Here is a 15,358-nt window from a genome sequence, read left to right on the forward strand (position 1 = left end):
AAAAGATCCTTCAGAGTTCGTGAATTAAAATACTGATCCCTTGTGATGGAATACTCAACACAGTCAAACAGGATATGCTTGACTGTGATTCTTTCATCACAAGGGATACAAAAGGGAGGATCCTCACCTTTAAGCAAATATTTATGTGTATATCTTGTGTGGCCAATACGACACCATTGCACGATGACCTCCTCAAATCTGGACTGACAACCCAAGCAGGTGTAACCAGTATACGGTTTTATTTCATGTAATTTGTTGATACCTACTTGAGTGTGCCACTTTTTCTGCATGAGATCACGGATATACGTTCTAATGCAAGCTTTGTAATCTGAATATGGAAGAAGATGTGGTGTCACAGATTTGTTGAGTGCTGCCTTGGCAGCACGATCAGCCATCACATTCCCAGAAATACCTACGTGACTGGGTAACCAACAAAGTAGCAAGTAGCAAGAGTATTATACAGTACATTAATTTCAATTAAAAGTGGATATTTACAAGAAATATTTTTAATAGCCTGAAGACAAGAAAGAGAGTCGGAATATATTATATACTGTTTACGTTATATTATATACTGTTTACGTTTCGGGTGTCTTTGAATATATTTGAGAGCTGTTAATATGGCGTTAGCTTCTGCTGTAAAAATAGAGCTATTATCTGGTAATCTAGAAGATATTGTTCTGGATCCAATGACAGTAGCGCAAGCTACTGCACCACCGTCCTTGGGCCCATCTGTAAGTAAGGATTTGTAATTGTTATATGTATGTTTCAATTGATTATATTCTTGTTTATACTGTAATTCATTCGTTTCTGATTTTTTAAATGTAGTTAATGTTAGGTCAACTTGTGGCCTAAGCAACTGCCATGGTGGAGAGGAAAGAAGACAGAAAGGAGCTATATTGTCCAGCTCAATACCAGCAGCAGCAATAAACGGCTTTATTCTGAGCCCAAGAGGTGGAACAAGAGAAGACGTTTTGCTAAACAAATCCTCATAAAGAGGATTGAAGACACAGTTATATGCAGGGTTAGATTCGTTGGAGTATTGTTTTGTGATATATCGTTAAGATAATTTAATACGGCGTTGTGCAAGAGATGGTTCATAGGCCTCAACGTAAAGACTGTCAATAGGTGAAGTTCTGAAGGACCCAAGACAAAGTCTTAGACCTTGGTGATGGACAGGATCAAGAAGTTTAAGATTGCTTTTGCAGGCTCCAATATATACGATGGAGCCATAATCAAGTTTAGAACGAACGAGTGATCGATATAGATAGCTCGATATAGATATAGAAGGGTAGCTTGATCCCCTCCCCATTTTGAATTTGAAACCACTGTCAACAAGTCAAGTGCTTTCAGGCATTTAATTTTAAGAGATTTAATATGTGGTAAAAAAGTTAAATGTGAATCAAAGATTAGACCCAAGAATTTGGCTTCCTTTACAACTTTAATGGCCGTCCCATCTAGAGACAGTTCAGGGTCTTTATGTGTTTTGTATTTACGACAAAAATGCATGCAGTTAGTTTTTGATTTAGAAAATCTGAAGCTACTTTCAAGACACCATTTATTTATCTTGTGTAAACACAACTGCAATTGCCGCTCAATGGTATGCATATTCTTACCACGACAAGAAATATTAAAATCATCCACAATTAAGGATCCATCAATTGAATCGTTTAAAACTTTAGACAAACTGTTGATCTTGATGCTAAAAAGAGTACCAGAGAAAATACTGCCTTGTGGAACACCCTGATCCTGATTGTAATGACTAGACAGGGTAGAACCCACGTGGACCTGGAATTTTCTGTTATGGACCTGGAATTTGGCTATAAATTCAGGCAAACGACTTCGTAACCCGAAGTCATGTAAATCTCTCAAAATGCCATATTTCCAAGTGGTGTCATACGCCTTCTCAAGATCAAAAAAGATAGACACAGCGTGTTGTTTATTTATCAGTGCGGTTTTCACAAATGATTCTAAACGCACTAAGTGATCGACAGTACTGCTGTTTTTCCGCAAACTACATTGTATATCTGTTATAAGGCTATTCGTTTCCAAGTACCAAACAAGTCGATTATTTATCATGCGTTCCATGGTCTTGCAGACACAGCTAGTTAATGAATCTGATTACGTTCAGGTTTAGGTATTGGTACTACTATGGCATCACGCCAATAAGAAGGAAATTTCCCGGAAGTCCAAATATCATCAAATATTGATAACAGCGTCTCTAAACAGAATTCTGGTAAGTGCTTCAGGAGTTGATAATGTATGCTGTCAGCTCCTGTAGCAGTGTCATGAGTTTGATCAAGAGCAGTATGGAGTTCATGAATAGAAAATGTTTCATTATAATCTTCCCTGGTATCAGAATTGAAAGTAATAGTTTTCTTTTCTTGTTGTTTTGATATTGCTGAAATTTAGGTACATAATTAGAAGAGGAAGAATGTTTAGCAAGCGTTTCGCCCAGTTTATTCGCTATATCTGATTTATCAGTAAGTAATTGATCTCCATGTTTAAGATGATGGACAGTAGATTTAGTACCTTTACCTTTGATTTTCTGGACCATGTTCCATACCTTGGACATGGGTGTCCGAGAATGTATTTTGGATACATAATTTTGCCAAGATTGGCGCTTATTCTGTTTAAAAGTACGCCGTGCTTTAGCATTTAAAATTTAAAATTTATTGAAATTATGCACCATAAGATGGCGACGGAAATAATGTTCTGCTTTTTTCCTTGCCTTCCTAGCTTCTTTGCAGTCATCGTTGAACCATGGTTTTCTTATGTGTGGAACTGCAGAGGACCTTGGTATACACTCATCAGGTATGGAATTCAGTTCATCAGAAAAGCATTTAATAGCATCTGGAACGTCAATAAAACGTTCAGGTTTAAGTTTTTCAGCACACAGTGTTTCATATAAAGCCCAGTTAGCCTTTTTAAAATTTTGCCTTGATGATGGAGGAACATCGGATGGAGTTACAGCTTCTAATATAGTAGGAAAATGGTCACTTCGACAGAGGTCATCGTGGACTGACCATTCGAATTCATTTAGTAGTTCTGAAGTTGTCAATGACAAGTCAAGAGCAGAATAGGTCCCTGTACCAGGGTGTAAATATGTGTTGGAACCATCAATATAAATACATAAATCATTGTCAGCCCTCCAACAATTTCCCTTTAGTGTTTGTAGTTACACTACCCCAGAGTGGGTTGTGCCCATTTAAATCTCCCATTATAATACAGGGCTTCGACGGTGAAGACGGTGAACTATATAGAGAGCATAGCGTAAACGCTACATGTAAAGTAATTCTCACTGCAACAGCCTGCATATTAGTATTAAGTGAAACAGGGCTTTGAATAACATTTTGTCTGACTAGAATGGATGATCCGCCAGTGGCTCGATCACCCGGAGGTGCAATGATATGCATTAAAATGACGAAGGTTAAATGTATCTGTTTGTTTTAAATAAGTCTCTTGGAGACATATCGCTGAAGGTATAAAATCTTGGACTAATAGCTGTAATTCATGTAAATTAGTCCTCAATCCTCTGCAGTTGCACTGTACAATATTATTGGAATAAACTATCTTTTGTTGGGATTTATTGGGGATCTACCCCGCGCTCTTTTGGAGGGCGACAAGCTATGTGCCCTAGAATGGACGTTTTCAGAAACGTCCATGTCTTCAAGAGACCCGTATTTATTGAACAATTGAATTTTCTTCTGTAACCCTTTTGGAGCTCTGCCACTTTGTTGTTTTGAAGCATCAGGCTTTGGCTTCGATTTATTTTTCACAGTTTGTTGACTATCAGCTGTGGATTGAGACTTTGAGTGTGACTGAGATGATGATTTATGATCAGAAGAAGACTTTGAGGTACTAGGAAGTGATTCGTCAGTCTGTGATGATATAGCAGGGTACAAAAGCTGTGGAGAATCGCAATTTGCCCAAGTCAAGGTAGTTTGGCAGCCTGTGGTTGATGTAGTGTTAGACTTAGATCCCGATGATGTTTTTGCTACTCTAGCATAGGTTTCTGGAAGATCAGATCTCTTTACCAGTTTTTTTGGCCTCGGAAAAAGAGATATTTTGTGTAAATTTGACATATATGAGAATCACTAACGAACAGTGATAATACTAGGGATTGCTGTGATGTTTTAGCACATGCAAATTCTCCTACTTTGGGGCGTTGAAAACCGGGAAGGTATTTTAACTATTCATATGTTTTCATTTTCATATGTGTGTGTGTTTTGTGTGTGTAAAACATTCTTCCTGTGGTCAAGCTGATGGTGGTGACTGTGGAAGATACACAGCGTATATCTTCTCTTGAAAGAAATGTTATAATTGATTGTTCTTAGACTGAAATATGGAACGACTAATTAAGTTCCCAAATTTAGACATCTTATCTTCCCTACATCTGAGACAATCAAAGTGTAAATAAGGTTTCCAGGTTTTGTTGGAATTTCATCGCAATGCAGCCCAAGTGTCAATTTCTAAATCGCTATCATATACTGAGATAAAACTAGGCTTCGAAGCATATTAAGGCTTTGGCCACTTATCACTTGAAATACTGTTCACACAGGTCCGGAACTGAGGCTGGCAAATGTAATAAAGAGCCACAAATAAAAAAAGTACCATTAATCTGAGAATGTCAATATACTGCAGATGAATATTTTAGAAATTAATGCAAGTACACAGATAGGAACCTACAGTACTTACTGTAACTTACAGTACATTTGCTTCCTGCATGGTCCCCAGCTGGATTTACACCGTCCCTTCACACAGCCGTTAGCAAGTTTTCGTCATATCCAGCCATACATTAATAACACACGTATTAACAGTGGAAAGCTTTAATTTACTTCGAATATTATGGGACTTATTATGGTACCCTCTCGGGAGGACAATAATTTTATAGTACTTTACCCCCCGTGAGGATACTGCCACTAACAATCTCAGTTACTAATTCAAACCATTCGTAAAATATTTATCTATTTACAACTCAGATAACAAATCTAACTCTTTTAAAATGAAATAGTTAAACGAGAACTATAATTAATAAAATGATCCTACAAAGTTCGTGATTTAAAATATTTATCCCTTTGATAGTCATATTTCCCCAGCGACCTTTATAACAAAAATATATATATTTCACTCCCAAACTGACACAATATTGTACCCGTAAACGAAGCGTAAAAGCAGGCTTATTCAATACGAAGCAACAGATGACGTTTATACAATATACAACTGTGTTATTATAATGAAATCAATTCAAACAACTTCAAAGTAATTATAACGCAGTTCACACGACTCAGTTGCTTCTAGGGGTTGAAGCACGGTAAAATTATTGTCCTCCTAAGAGGGTACGTAAGTCCCAAAACATTTGAAGTCAAATTTCATCTTCCATTTTTTAGCCGTAGTATTTCTGTCATTTTAATTTGTGGCTAATCTTGCATACAATCACCATCAGCTGAGGGGATGGTGTAAATCCAGCTAGGGGCCGTGCAGGTAGCAGAAGTACTGTAAGTCCCCATGGCCCCTAGTATGGTGATCTACCGTCAGTTGTTGGTGATCTATATAGCCTGTTTTTATATTGTAATGTCTAAATGGGGATATTGGTTTTAACTTTCCACGCTAGTTTTATTTCTTATTGTGATATTCTAATTGTTTTTACTGTCCTTCATCGACATGTTTTTATCATATACATAGGTAAAGTCATTGTCCTCCTGAGAGGGTACGTAAGTCCCAAGACATTTGAAGTCAAATTTGATCTTTTCTTTTTTAGCCGTAGTATTTCTGTCATTTTAATAGGTTCCTTTTTTAAGAATGCTCTCGTCACGATATGGCTGCAATACTGCCGATGTGACGTTAATAGTAACTCACTCACTCACCCAGTTCCTTCTGGACAATATCACCTTGGATTAAACAGGTTATCCTGAGAAAAAAGGATTGACTGACATGCAACAACTCCGAATAAAACTGCAGGTGTATTTTGGAACAGCCATGAGGTAAAAGGGTTTGACGTCTAGGGCCACAGTTCGTTTCCTCGTCATCTTTTCCTGACAAGGCATGAATGATGCCAAAAGTGGGGTGAAATCGAAAATCAACCTCTCACATTTCTAAAAATTAGAAAACGTGATCGATTATAATGTGGACACTAAACACTGAACTGTTGGAATGCCACTGGAAAGGAGAAGTAAGGTACATTTGTACGTCTATGTAATGTTCACACCCAAAGACTTCAAATATACATGCATGGATCTAAATATAAAACATACTTTGGTTTACGATTTCTTCAGGACATGCATGTGCACGAACATTATTAGTAATATTACATGAGATATAATGACACGATAAACGTTCAGATCTGTTGACGATCTGTTTATTCAGATGAATAGTATCGTGGTGCATTAGCGAGTATATTAGTCACCAGAAATGGCTACGGACTGGTGTATGTTTCGAGACCGTAAGCATCTGTTCTTTACTGTGCCTGTCATACATGTACCAATCATTGTATTATTTTGCTCATGCAGTAATCACTTTCGGCGAAATGAGCTAAAGCGTTTATTTAATCATCCAGTCCTTGCGTTGTCTAATAACCCGATCATTTCCAACGTAAGACGATAATAACCACTGGAATGTAAAAGTATCTAATCAGCTACTGATCCTTCCATTGATAACTGACTAATATTCATGATGAACTTCATTGAAACCGGTTCATACATCATTATTAACTGAATTTACACAATTAAACTTGCTTTACATGGGATTCAAAAGAAGAAAAAAATATATAAAAAATACTGAACAACTGCTAGACGAGTAGACGACAGTTGACTCTCGCTGTGTCTGCCACCGGGATATTACTCTAAGCGGCGATAAAACCAACTCACCCACGCCCTCCAAAGCAGAACGATAAACAATCAACGGACTCCATACCAGTAAGTAGTTGATTTGCTTGTACACGTAGTACTACAGGCTACATTGAATGTCATTCGGGTCCTAAGATCAACGTAATGGTGAGTTTCAGTTAGATGACATGGACTAAAAGGATCTGCCAGTCTGACAGTCCCGATGTCTCTCTCGCTCTCTCTCTATCTATCTATCTATCTATCTATCTATCTATATATATATATATATATATATATATATATATATATATATATATATATATATATATATATATATCATGACCTTTGTTGACAATCAAAGATTACATTTATTTTTTAACTCAAGAGCTCAAGAGCTGCAACCTATATACACCTGTGTGAAATTCATAATAATTATAGTATAATTGATATTATGGCAGAAGATACGAAATGATCAAATAGGGCTTGATGGCAGTTACCGTCGTCTATGTTCTGGCTAAGCGGAACATATTATCTCCAGAACTGAGATACACCCAAATCGGTTTTGACAAATTGGTATGTGAAACAGGAACTGTGTCACCACCAGAGGGACCTTGGACCTTGTTACCGCAGTTCCTCAGAAACATAACAGGATAATCAGCTTTTCATTCACTCTTGGTGTTCTTGGACCAACCGGCTCTATCTGTCACTTAATTAGGAGTCTCATGTCGCAAGGCTCCGGGCATTGCTGTGTGAGTGAGTTTAGTTTTACGCCGCACTCAGCAATATTCCAGCTATGTGGAGGCGGTCTGTAAATAATCGAGTGTGGACCAGACAATCCAGTGATCAACAACATCGATCTGCGCAATTGGGAACCGATGACACGTGTCAACCAAGTTAGCCTGACCACCAGATCCCGTTAGTCGCCTCTTATGACAAGCACAGTCGCCTTTTACGGCAAGCATGGGTTGCTGAAATCCTATTCTACCCCGGACCTTCACGGGTGTTCAGGCATTGCTGGTGATATGAGTTTGGTTCACGGTACCAAAGACGGATGAGAGCGGAGACACCAGAAATGCGGTGACACAGTGCGTAAAACCCATGTTCCTACGTCACAGGCATCAGTTGACATTGCCACTTTTTTTCTGTTGGTCGATACCCCCCTTTCCTTACCCCCACCCAAAAGATCTTATCTGAACGACTGTGCAGTGAATTCTGGTATCACCTTCCCCATGACCAAACATCTGGCATAATTCCGAGAACTATCATTAGTCCCCATTCTGACAGCTTCTGTCTTACTGTCAACAAGCTGCCTAATTCTGATAACACAGATATGGGTTTTTTTTGTATCTACATCCAGTTGGCAGAGATCTGTAATCGCCCCTCTTGGCTTGGGCTCCCGAGTGTACTAACTGCACCAACCTACTTCCATGAATTCGAACATTTCTTCACCAAGTACTGAATTTATACCTCCGAGATACTCTTAAATCATGGTATATATTATCCCCCATTAAAGCTCGTTTACCTTGATCTGAGCTACGCTACATATGAATAACCCGAGAGGTCAAATGGCACAAACTGTAGTTGGATGGACCTTCATAATAGGGGAACAGAAAATGTCATTAATGTTGCGTTCGAGCGACGCATGCATACAAGGAGTCGTTGCAGATCTTGCCCTTGAAAACAACACTTCTGAAAATACAATCATTTCGTGTTTTACATGGGCACTGATGCGGAGCGTATAATGTTTCTCTCCACTGGTTTAATTACGAAACCAAACTGCAAATTGTTCAGCGCACGCATCCTAGACCGTGACGGACAAAGGGACTGGGCTCCGGTCCACCTTAGCAGAACTTCTTCACCTAAACAGTCAGGAGGCCGGATGCCCATCACATGCCATTATTTAAAAATATCCATGGCATTCTTTGTCTGATCGTAACAAAATATCCCAGCAGTGTAGTTTTTTTCCTGATGCTTGGAACGTATAGTGACTGATCCAATTTGATCCTATTTCTGTGTTTTTTACCTCGATATTATGTGAAAATATGATGTCTACAGGCACGTAGCAAGCAATTAGTTTCGGTCCGAAAGATTGCAAGGCTTTATATTCAGATAGTTTTGAGTGTTGACCCATCTGCGATAGCAAATATCATACGTAAATTTTGATAGCCATGGTAGCTACCCTGGTTTATTATCCATGATAATAAAAACACGCAGTTGATTCATTTGAATTCGTAAACTGAAAACAATGACTTTGCCATTGGTAGAGAAATCTGAAAATTTTCTTAACTTGATTATATCTATTTACCCAAGTACACAGCAAATGTCTGTATGTATTTCTTATGTAATGAAGTTCCGTTGGTATCCTCAAAACAGTTTCGGCGCATAAGTGTTTTCAATCTGCATGCGACACAGATTACATCTTCCTTGCTGTAACTCGCGTTTGATGGTGTGCACCCACACGTGTTATTTGTCATCATTCTCTTTGTAGTCAGTTAATGAATTTATAACAGGTATAGTTATGGTAACACCACTCAGGTTACTCAACAAAGGTTCCCATTTGGCATTTCTCATGTCTGGAGTGAAAAACATTATAAATTAAGGTCTGTAGTTGCAAATGGATTGTATGTTATGTAATATGTGCATGTAAGTAATGCAAGGTAACAAACAAACAAAATCGATCAAAGGATTAACCGATAACACGCTGATTGATTAATAACTTTTATCTTCTACAGAGGATTTGTCAAAAGGCAGTGTTTGTAGATATTACCAATCTATACTGACTACATCCGGTCGTAAACTGCGAGTGTAAAAACAACATCCTCTCTTCAAAGAATTAACCACCATTGCGTTCATGACCAATGAAAGGTTTATCAGGTTTTCACAAGTGTGACAGACGTGAAACGATGTGTTACTTTTTCGCAAATTAGACTGTTGCAAGAAACACGACACAGAGCAGGATTATTTACCAGCTTGGAATATCGTTCTTTTATGTGGATATTGATGAATGCATTCCTGAACAAGGTAGTAACCTGACATTGTTGCTATAAAATTAGTCTTTTTTACACTCATTTTGTTTTAATTCATTTGTTGTATCATTCAGCAGAATCCATATAACAGAAAACACACACTAGATCGCGTATGTGTGTGAAATAGGATCCACATTGGCAGTCTATTCAATGTTTAAAATGTTATGTTAGAAATTTACTATATGTATAAGCAGACCGTGAGTTCTTTTATTAATTTTCAAAATCATACAAATATGACAATAACCTAATTAGAGTTATGAGACAAAATATAGAGATGTACATTGGCTTCGTTAATTTTCCATCCTAATAGTTTTTTACCATTTCTACCACTTGCAGATGATTAACCTTCAAAGTGTAATGGAGTAAAAATGACTTCACCATAGCTAATCTGTCTATAATTAAACTATCAATTGCGCATACGGACTGCGCAGAGGTCACGAATTCTGGGATATCATCCGAGTACTCACGGGAGAAAAACAATAACAAAAGTTTAAACCAGTCCACGGAAATTGCTCAGCATCAGTGCCCCTTTAAATGACATGTTTATACAGTCAGAAGCTGTCTAGCTTGGCTTGCTAACGTTGTCGTAGTTTATATTGCCATCTCGGAGATGGTTTGTTTCTTGCATCATATGTAGCGTCTATATCATTTAACTTTTCCTTAGTTGTTTGACTGACAAGAGATACTGCAACAATTGTCAGAGCGAAGTGCCGCACGTATGTGTATTGCGGGAACCTGCATAACAGAATGATACTGCTCATTCTCGACACAGCCTGGCAGACTATGAGGGTCGTTGGTAAAGCTTTGCATGAGGAGCTACCTTGCGCACATTTTCAATGTTGTTGATGAACATTGTGGTGACTTGTGCGTGCGGAGGCATCTACAGGAACTGCACTGAATTCTAATCGTATTGAAAACAGTGACACATCACTCATTCTAGATCTTTTTCATGTGTTCCTTATGTGAGACTGGCACCCGTTCCATTGTGGGAGGTAATGTGGTTTATTTTATTGATATTTGGACGTGAAGATTCATGTACGATTTCACACGGGAGCTGCAATATTAACGCACGCAGACCTCTTAGAACTACGTGTATTCGTAAGTTTTGCGAAATCTACGTATGACGTATTCTGTGCATTGCTAGCACATTCATAAACTCATAAACTATTAACTTTACTACCCTACTTTTAGTACTATACAATCATCTGAAAACATTAATAACAAATTCAAACTTTCTCCTACATAAATAAATGAAATAAACAATCTCTTTACGTTCCATAAAGAATATTGTCAGCTATTTGACGCAAGAATTGCTGAATAAAGGAACTGTTCTATATTCCGTCTTAATTTTCTTACTACTCTCACAGACATACCCATGTCTCGAGTACATCGATATGTCGAATTTATACAATTGGTCCCCAGAGATTTGAGTGTAGTTACTAATAGTTTAAACTTGCCCATAAAAAGTGTCACAAATCGCAAAAACTGAGAAAAGTCAATAAAAATCTATATATGGTCATTATAATATAAGCTGCATTTTCGTCCCCGTCGGTGGTTGGTATTGTACGATGGAATATGAAATTATTGACGAAAGATTCAAACGAAAGAAAGGATACATCCATTTCAAATATACCTAATAAAATTACATGTAAAAATCAATTTGGGCACATCTAGCCATGCAAATAAAAACACACTTATGCTACGATTAAAAACATGGAAAGTTTGAATTTACTTTGAATGTTTGTGGACTTACATACCCTCTCAGTGGGACAATAGTTTTACAGTACTTCAACCCCCTTTGAGGATACAGCCACTAACAAGCACAGTTATGAATTTAAACTTCCAATAAAAAAATATTTATCTATTTACAATTCAGTCAATAAATCTAATTCTTTTAAAAATGCAATGATTAAATGAGAGCTTGTGTTATTAAAAAGATCCTTCAGAGTTCGTGAATTAAAATACTGATCCCTTGTGATGGAATATTCAATACAGTCAAGCAGGATATGCTTGACTACTAACAAGCACAGTTATGAATTTAAACTTCCAATAAAACAATATTTATCTATTTACAATTCTGTCAATAAATCTAATTCTTTTAAAAATGCAATGATTAAATGAGAGCTTGTGTTATTAAAAAGATCCTTCAGAGTTCGTGAATTAAAATACTGATCCCTTGTGATGGAATATTCAATACAGTCAAGCAGGATATGCTTGACTGTGATTCTTCCATCACAAGGGATATAAAACGGAGGATCCTCACCTTTAAGCAAATATTTATGTATATATCTTGTGTGGCCAATACAACAAATCAAATCAAATCAAATCTGGACTGACAACCCAAGTAGGTGTAGCCAATATACGGTTTTATTTCATGTAATTTGTTGATACCTACTTGGGTGTCCCATTTTTTCTGCATGAGATCACGGATATACGTTCTAATGCAAGCTTTGTAATCTGAATATGGAATAAGAAGTGGTGTCACAGATTTGTGGAGTGCTCCTTTTGCAGCAAGATCGACCATCACATTCCCAGAAATACCTACGTGACTGGGTAACCAACAAAAGACGATGTCGTACTGGCCAGTAGCAAGAGTATTATACAGTTCAATAATTTCAATTAAAAGTGGATGTTTACAAGAAATGCTTTTAATAGCCTGAAGACAAGAAAGAGAGTCGGAATATATTATATACTGTCTTTGAATATATTTAAGAGCTGTTAATATGACGTTAGCTTCAGCTGTAGAAATAGAGTTATTGTCTGGTAACCTAGAAGATATTGTTCTGGATCCAATGACAGTAGCACAAGCAACTGCACCACCGTCCTTGGACCCATCTGTAAATAAGGATTTGTAATTATTATATGTTTGTTTCAATTGATGATATTCCTGTTTTTGCTGTAATTCATTCGTTTCTGATTTTCTAAATGTAGTTAATGTTAGGTCAACCTGTGGCCTAAGCAACTGCCATGGGGGAGAGGAAAGAAGACGGAAAGGAGCTATATTGTCCAGCTCAATACCACCAGCAGCAATAAACGGCTTTATTCTGAGCCCAAGAGGTGGAACAAGAGAAGACCTTTTGCTATACAATTCCTCATAAAGAGGATTGAAGACACAGTTATATGCAGGATTACATTGCGTAGAGTTTTGTGATATATTTTAAAGATAATTTGATACGGCGTTGTGCAAGAGATGGTTCATCGGCCTCAACGTAAAGACTGGTAATAGGTGAAGACCCAAGACAAAGTCTTAAACCTAGGTGGTGCACAGAATCAAGGCTGCATTTACAGGCTCCAACAGAGACGATGGAGCCATAATCAAGTTTAGAACGTACGAGTGATCGATATAGATATAGAAGGGTAGCTTGATCCCCTCCCCATTTAGAATTTGACACCACGTGGCCGATCGAATCCAGCCCAGCGCTGGTGCTGCCAACGTGGCTGGAATTAATAAACGAATTTAAAAGGTGAGTTTTCGCCGTATTGTGTGATCCATGATTTTGGCGTGAAATTGCGGAGGTAGCTGTTTTCGATGATTCGTAGCGTATAACTTTTGAAAGAATGATCCGATTGTGACCATTTATAGCTCATTTTGTAGGGAAATCATCTGGCTTTCGATCCGTTGACCTCGATGGGGCCTTAAAAATATTTTACGCGGTAACATGTAACTTTGATCGAGGAGGGGGTGGTTTCCTCGTTACATGCCTTTCCTTTTATATAGTACTAGGGTAGGGTCTATACATCTATATGTCTTTCGAACGCCGTTTCAAAGCGATACAAGCCCGTGTGGAATTTAGTTCATCCGAAAAACATTTAATAGCATCGGAAGTGTCAATAAAACGTTCGGGTTTAAATTTTTCAGCACACAGTGTTTCAAACAAAGCCCAGTTAGCCTTTTTAAAATTCCGCCTTGATGATGGAGGTACATCTGATGGAGTTACAGGCTTTAGAATAGTAGGAAAATGGTCACTTCCACAGAGGTCATCGTGGACTGACCATTCGGATTCATTAAGTAATTCTGAATTTGTGAGTGACAGGTCGAGAGAAGAATAAGTCCCTGTAGCAGGGTGTAAATATGTGTTGGAACCATCATTATAAATACATAAATCATTATCAGAACAAAACTCTTCTAGTAATTTCCCTTTAGTGTTTGTAGTTACACTTCCCCAGAGTGGGTTGTGTCCATTCAGATCTCCCATTATAATACAGGGCTTCGGGAGTTGATCATACAGCACTTGAAGATCGGTTTTGTGAAACGTTGATGATGGAGAAATATAGAGAGAGCATAATGTAAACGCAACATGCAAAGTTAGTCGCACTGCAACGGCCTGAAGATCAGTAGTAAGTGAAACAGGGCTATGGATAATATTCTGTTTGACTAGGATGGAAGACCCTCCCGTGGCCCTGTCACCTGGAAGTGAAAAACAATGATATGCCTTGTAATGACGCAGGTCAAAAGTATCTGTCGGTTTTAAATAGGTCTCCTGCAGACAGAAACACTGATGGTGTTAAATCCTGGACTAAGAGCTGCAACTCATTAAAATTAGTCCTTTGACCTCTACAATTCCACTGTAAGAGATTATTCTGATAACCTATCTTTTTGGGGGGTTTATTGGGGATCTACCCCGCACTTTTTAGGTGGGCGACAAGCTGTGAGCCTTAGAATGGACGTTTTCACACACGTCCATATCCTCAAGCAATCCGGATTGATTGAATAACTGAATTTTATTTTGTGACCCTTTCGGGGCGCTCCCACTCAGTGTCTTTGAGGAGTCTTGCTGTTTACCTTTGATTTTACTGAGACTTTGCTGAGACTTTGTCGATGACAGGGAAGATGGTTCTAGATCAGCTGATTTTTCTAATTGTATTTCGGACGTACCAGTAAGTGATTCTCGTGTTTGAGTAGATGTAGCGGGTGAGAAAAGGTTTGGGGAATCCGTTTTGACCCAAGTCAAGTTTGTCTGACAGCTAGTGGATACTGTAAGTACTCTAGATACTGTTAATGGCGCTCTTCTAGCAATAGAAGCATAGCTTTCTGTTTGTTCTAAGCTTAATACCTGTCTCTTTGCAGCAGCAAAGCTGATGTTTTGTGTAAACTTTAATTTATTTATTGCCATTTGCTGTTTCCAAACAGCACACTCTTTAGAATAAGATGGATGATTCCCTGAGCAGTTGGTGCATTTTGTAACGGAACTGTCACAATCCTCTGTTGTGTGTGTCTTTTCACCACAGCGAGCACACACAACAGATAATGTAGAAGAATTTACACCATGTCCGAATTTTGGGCATTTGAAGCATCAGAGAGGATTCGGAATGTACGTGTCAACATTTAGATTGCAATAGCCGGCCTTGAGTGATCTTGGAGCAGAAGGTAGGGAAAAGGAAAACAGATATGTGTTGGTTGTGACAGTTTCATTATTTTTACGAGTTGAGAATCGTTTCACATAAAGAACACCCTCATCTTTCATTTCAGAGGCAATATCTGACATGTCAGCGAGTAATCTATTGCGGTCC

The sequence above is a fragment of the Haliotis asinina genome, chromosome 6, assembly GCF_037392515.1.
Source record: "Haliotis asinina isolate JCU_RB_2024 chromosome 6, JCU_Hal_asi_v2, whole genome shotgun sequence".
NCBI lineage: Eukaryota > Metazoa > Mollusca > Gastropoda > Lepetellida > Haliotidae > Haliotis > Haliotis asinina.